This window comes from Neopelma chrysocephalum, unplaced genomic scaffold (genome assembly GCF_003984885.1).
Source record: "Neopelma chrysocephalum unplaced genomic scaffold, ASM398488v2 Primary Assembly neopelma1_138, whole genome shotgun sequence".
Taxonomy (NCBI): domain Eukaryota; kingdom Metazoa; phylum Chordata; class Aves; order Passeriformes; family Pipridae; genus Neopelma; species Neopelma chrysocephalum.
The window spans coordinates 2,353,216-2,359,619 of record NW_020897800.1 but is presented as its reverse complement, the minus strand read 5'-3'; positions in this window follow the sequence as shown (position 1 = coordinate 2,359,619).

The following is a 6,404-nucleotide window of genomic DNA, read 5'->3' as shown; positions in this document are numbered from 1 at the left end:
CCCCTCAGCCTGGAGATCCTTGCAAACCCAAACACCTGCTGGAAATTCACCTGCTCTGCAGCTCTGCTTCTATCAAACAATGTCATTTTGGTGTCTAAGTCTTTCCACACAACGAGGAATGTAACTACACCCAGGTTGGAAAGCAAAGTTTGTCCTGCTGGGCTGACTTTGAAACCACCTTGTCCCAGGTAGAACATCCCACTCCCCCATTCCCTTCCAGGAACGGGAATTCTCCCTCCCCAGAACGGAGGGAACTTTGCCCAGCAGTTCTCTGTCCCTCCTCCTCCTTCCCCCTTCCATGAATAACGTCAGCCATTGACCTTTTCAAACCCAGCACTTGCTGTAAAATACGACTGTTCCAGTTCTCACCAGTGCCAGTGGAGGAAGGGGCTGGGGGAGAAGTCTCCAGCCTGCTGGCACAGCAGAGAAAGGGCTCCGTGGTTCTAACAACCTACCAGAGAGTTTTATGACTGTATCCCTGGCATTTAAAATTAATACAGTTATTAAGAGAGAGATTGTTTTACAGCTTAATGGCTTTTTAACAAGGTGAATGCCACGAGCCCCTGTCTGCGAGGAGGAAAGGGAAGAAGGAGTTTGGAGGGGGCTCTGTGCTCTTGTGCCTCTGGAAAGAGATCCTCAGTGACAGAGGAGCTGTGAGGAGCAGCTGCACCCCTCAGTGAAAACTGGATTTTAGTGTGTCATCTCTGCATTATTGACCCCCTGAGTGGGCACAGAAGTCCCCAGAGAGGGGAGAATCAGCCCAAAGGTGCCTCCATCCCAGTGTGGTGACAGTAGGGTGACTACACCCTGAGCAGCTGGAGCTTCATCTGTGCTTTCAGCCCCTCTTTCCTCCCCTGTTCCCTTGGCTGTTCGAAAAGCATCTCACCAAAAAATGGTACTTGTTTGTCTGAGCAGTTTCTGCCTAAAACTCCAACAATCAGCCCTGGAGCTGAAGCCCGGAGATGAGGAGCCTGTATTGATTTTAATTCACTGCACTTTATTGCTGCATTTAACCAGAAGATTTTTTTTTTTTTTAATTCTATACATGAATCAAGAAATAAGAAACACCAGTTTTGCCACTGGCTGGATGGCTGCTAAAACATTCTCTGCAAAGGCCACCAGATTGATTTCTGCTACCCCAGGCACGGCTCTGTTCACCTCAACATCCCTAAAAAAAATAAATCCAGGATGTGTTGCATCATGCAGGGGCTGCAAGTTTGAATTGCTGATCCCAAAAGCAGTCTCAGGGAGCTGGATTCTCTCTCTGACACTGGTTTAGACTGGCATTAGCTTTGCTGGAAGCAGGTTGCTTTCAAACCTGGGTGTAGTTACATTCCTCGTTGTGTGGAAAGACTTAGACACCAAAATGACATTGTTTGATAGAAGCAGAGCTGCAGAGCAGGTAAAACACTGCCCAGCAGGACAGGGAGGTCCATCTCTGGCAAACCACTGAGCTCCCAAGGCCCTGGAATCTTAATTCCAGATGCACTGGATGCTTTTAGCTGTGACGGTGAGATTTGCTGGCCCGTGGCCATCCAAGCAGGCACTTTGCCTCCTGCCATAACAATAACTACATTATTTGCAACATCACAAATCTTTACCTCATCTGCAATCGAGCCCAGAGAAGGACATGGATCATCAGCTAAGTCATTAATAAAGGTATTGAGTAGCTGTGGACCAAAATAATCCATCCCTGGGGAAGGTGCTTTAAACAACCTCCCCCATTGATGCTCTTCCTTCAACAACTGCATCCCGAGCTCTCATCCATCTCACGCTCACCCCATTAATTCCACCTCATGGAAGTTTTTCTTAATCAAACTGTCAGGTGATACCCAGTCAGATGCCTCGGAGGGAGCCAAGGATACGCTCCCAGCACTGCTGCCTGCACCAGGCAGATGTGACACATCAGGCAGATGTGACAGATCAGAGCAGCCAACAGGTCTGGCCGATGAGACCGACGCTGTGCTGACTCACAGCCTTTTCATTTTTATCCTCTGGTTTGTTCTTGCCACGCTCCCAGCTCAGCCATCCCTCTGGGTAACGGGGGTTTGACCTCCCACTGCTGCTCCCACCATCTGGCTTTGGCACTTTTTGCCCTTTTTGAAGCCCTGCGGGCCTCAGGAGGGCTCGGCAGAACGTCTCGGAGCAAGGGCTGCCTGAAAGGGCTTTCACCTTCAGCTGAGCAACCACCCAGGCACGTGCCGTGGTCAGACACACATCCCTCACCTTTCCAAAGGCTTTATTAGCTAATGCAGCTCCAAGGCTCCCAGACACCAGGGCTGGCTTGGCTCCAGCCCCAGCAGCACAAGGGCAGGGTGAGCTCACGTCTGTCTGCAGCCGTCCCCGAGGATGTGCCAGCAAAGGGGGAGGAATTTCAATTAACACCTTGGTTCCTAAGGAGGTTTTGGTGCCTCCACGAGCAGAGTAAAGCCATAGAATCATGGATTGGAAGGGACTTTAAAGCTCATCTCCTTCTGCTCCCTGCCATGGGCAGGGACACCTTCCACTCAGATCCCCCTCCAGCCTGGCCTTGTGCACCACACAGCTGAGTATCAGCTCAAAGGACAGGAAAAGCTTCCTTTTTTGGGTCTTTTAGGTGCTCTGACGCACAAAACTGTGTACAAAAATACCTATTATTGAGATAATAGAAATAAGGTGACGCAAATCATCTTTCAATCAAGAATCAAACCGTTCTGCTTCTTTTTGTCCCTGCATTACACGCCCAGAACGTCTGTGGAAGCTGCCAAATCCAACCTCAGCTTAGCTACATAACTGGGGAGGAGGAAGCTGCCTTTATTCCAGGCTTCTCAAACTCCTGTGTTGCTGTTCCTCCTTCCTAAAATTCCAGGTGCTCTCCTAAACCCCTTGGAAAAGTTGCCACCCGCACAAAACTGGATAAAATCCGGAGAGATTTTATTTCCAGGCCGTGATTCGGCAGGAGATTTCTTCCCTTTGGTGAGTGTGACCCAGCAGAGCAGTGGTTAAATTCAGCATAATCATTTAAAAAAAGGGGGCCTGTTCACCTGTCTGGAGTGAAAGGTGCAGGTGCTGACACTTCAGGATCGAGATGTCAATGTTTTCCCCGTTCCCCTCATCCTGCCCCATCTCCCAAAACGCTGAGCACTGAGCCGTGCAGGACCAAAAACAGCAAAGCAAAGCACCTCTTTGCTCTGCAGGCAGCAGGCTCTCCAAAATCCTCTGCGAGGAGAGAGAATAAATAAGCTCTGAATGACACAGTTTTTAACAACAAAATCATTCCATGGACGGAGTGTGTAATGAGTTCCAGTCAGAGCAAGTTATAGAGGAATAATTTTCTAGTACCTGGAGCTAGCAACCACTTCTTGGATGCTTTTTATTCCTAGGTTGTAAATTGATTTTATACATCATTTATCAATGGAGGCCTGGCTATATAATAGGTATATTTTAATATTTATGCCTCTCCACCCGCATGCTCAGCAAACAAATGGGAACAATAGGACATGGTTGGTGTTACAAGTCACTGGGATATCTCCCCCTGCTCCCAGGTAAGGGTGATGGAGGTCTGCAAGTGACAGATAAACCCAGGGAAATTTGATTACGTGACGCATAAAGAATGACTGAAGAGGATTAGAGAAGTGCTGAGGGCTTAAGTTTTGTGTTGCATTTCCATATTTCGCCTTTACAAGCCAAAGGCACCTGAATCTTCAGAGGGACAACCACGGAGGCTGCAGGTCCCGGGGGCTGCAGGTCCCCAGCAAGGGCAGGGGGTGGAGGGGTCCCAAGGTGAGCCCTGGAGGCACTGAGGGGATGAGCTCCAGCACCTCCAAACCGGGCTGGACAAAACAATCCGAATGCAGAGGGCACAAAGGGCACGTCCCCGATTTGGGAAAGGGAGGTGGCTTCTTCCTATGGATAAAATCTGGCAGCAAACTGTCCTTGCAGCTCCTCCAAGCACTGCCCTGCCCCTCCTTTTGAGCTCACCCACCTGTAACTTTGAGTTTCAGCTGCTTCCCAGGTAAACCACTATCCCGAATGTTTTCCAAAACATTTCCCACCTCTGTTTGTTTTCATTAAGTCTCTAAGTAAAACTTCTGACAGGTCCCTTCCCTCGTGCTCGGGCTGTCGGCTCTGTTACAGAGCACTCAAACAGGACTCCTGCAGAAAGATCTCGTGCTAAACCCCACTGCTCCAGGGAGGAATCATTAATATTCAGCAGAGAAAGCAGGAAAATACATTTACTCCCTGCTCACAGCTAAAGCTGTTCTTCAGGCAGCTGCTTAATCTGTGGTCACCGTGCTATTTACTTCCAGGAAGGAGATGAATACTCAGAGCTCTCGAGCTGGTTCAGTTTCAAAAAAACAGACTTAATTTAGACTTAATTCATGGTCGGGTAAGTCAGAAGCACGTTCACAGGCTAACAAAACCTCTGTCCTTTCTGTGACAGTGTACTCCTCCAGAGCCATAAACAGAGGGAGTTACACTCCACGGATTCCAACTGCACTAATTATCTCCCCATTATTGATGTTGATGAGACACACTCTCTGCTGTGTTAAATACCCCGTTGTTTATAGATGGAGGCACAATCAAGAAGCACAACCTCAGCCAACAACAGCAAAACACACCTCTGTTTTCCTTCCCACACGCTCAAAGCAGCACAGTTCGTAAAAAAATATCTCCTTTGCAGCCTCGCTTCCCTGTGTTACCTCAAAGGGCCTTTCCAGCTCCCCAGCCTGGGGAAGATGAAGCAAGAGAGGAGTGGGATGGCTTGAGTGCATGTATTGAACCCTTCCTGCTTTAGCCAGGAGCTCAGGGGTGTGCAGGAGGACAGCAGCTGTGCCCTGCAGCCCAAAACAGAGCTGGGAGTTGTAGTTCATAGAATCATAGAATCAGCTGGGTTGGAAGGGACCTCCGAGATCATCAAGTCCAACCCTTGATCCAACCCCGCCGTGGTTCCCAGCCCATGGCACTGATGCCACATCCAGTCTCTTCTTAAAAACCTCCAGGGATGGAGAATCCACCCCTTCCCTGGGCAGCCCATTCCAATGGCTGATCACCCTCTCTGCAAAGAAATTCTTCCTAATATCCAACCTAAACCTCCTCTGGCACAGCTGAAGACCCTGAGCCCTCTTGTCTTGCTGAGAGTTGCCTGGGAAAAGAGACCAACCCCCCCCTGGCTCCCCCCTCCTGTCAGGGAGTTGCAGAGAGTGAGGAGGTCTCCCCTGAGCCTCCTCTTCTCCAGGCTGAACAGCCCCAGCTCCCTCAGCCTCTCCTCACAGCACTTGTGCTCCAGTCCCTTCCCCAGCCTCGTTGCTCTCCTCTGGACCTGCTGCAGCACCTCAATGTCCTTCCTGAGCTGAGGGCCCAGAACTGGACACAGCACTCGAGGTGTGGCCTCACCAGTGCTGAGTCCAGGGGAAGAATCACTTCCCTGGACCTGTTGGCCACACTGTTCCTGAGCCAGGCCAGGATCCATTGGCCTTCTTGGCCACCTGGGCACACTCTGGTTCACGTTCAGCTTCCTGTCAATCCAAACCCCCAGGTCCCTTCCTGCCTGGCTGCTCTCCAGCCACTCTGTCCCAGCCTGTAGCTCTGCATGGGGTTGTTGTGGCCAAAGTGCAGGACCCACCACTTGGCCTTGTTACATCTCTAGAGCTTAATGCACTGCCCTGTGTCAGTCATCTGTGCTCAGCACCACACACATCCCTTCAGAGATCAGCCACCAGGTCATCTGCCTGCTGATTGTGCAAGTTGTTGGCTCCCCATGGAGTGGGTTGAAGGCTGGAGAGTGCAGAGAGTGGTTAACTGGGTGAGGAACCCGGGTCTGACAGCACAACACAGCCTCACTGTCCACTGCCAACAAAGGAGAGCCTTGGAGAAAATCCGATGGAAAGGACCAGGCACAAGGTAGGAAATGGGATCATCTCAGGCTCCAGGTGATGAGCATCTGACAGATCTCTGGAGAATGGGGGCACCAAGCACTGGAGGCAGAAATAAACCCACAAACAGTTCTGCTTTGTGGTGGGAGGAAGCCACCAGGACCCCCAGGCTCAGCCTGAAAGTGCCTCTGTCTCTCTGTTTTTCCAGTTCTCCCTCCCCTGCAGCACAAGGACAAACTGTAATTCCCAGGCCATAGGCTATCCCACACAATCCTGTTGCTGCTTCCCAAAGGAAATCAAGCACCAGAGACATGAGCTCTTCCACAGCATTCCTGCAGCAGGAGGCATTAACAGGAACAACTTGGTGATAAAACCCACAGCTGAAAGAGGAGGTACCTGGAGATCCTGTCTATTCCTTCCCCACTTAGTACTGTTGACAGAGATGCTGCTTTTCCAAATTACAATATTAACAGAAAGAACAGAGTAATTTAAGCCATCAAGGAAACAGTTAAACACACAAACACATCACTGCAAGGAGGATTACAAAAG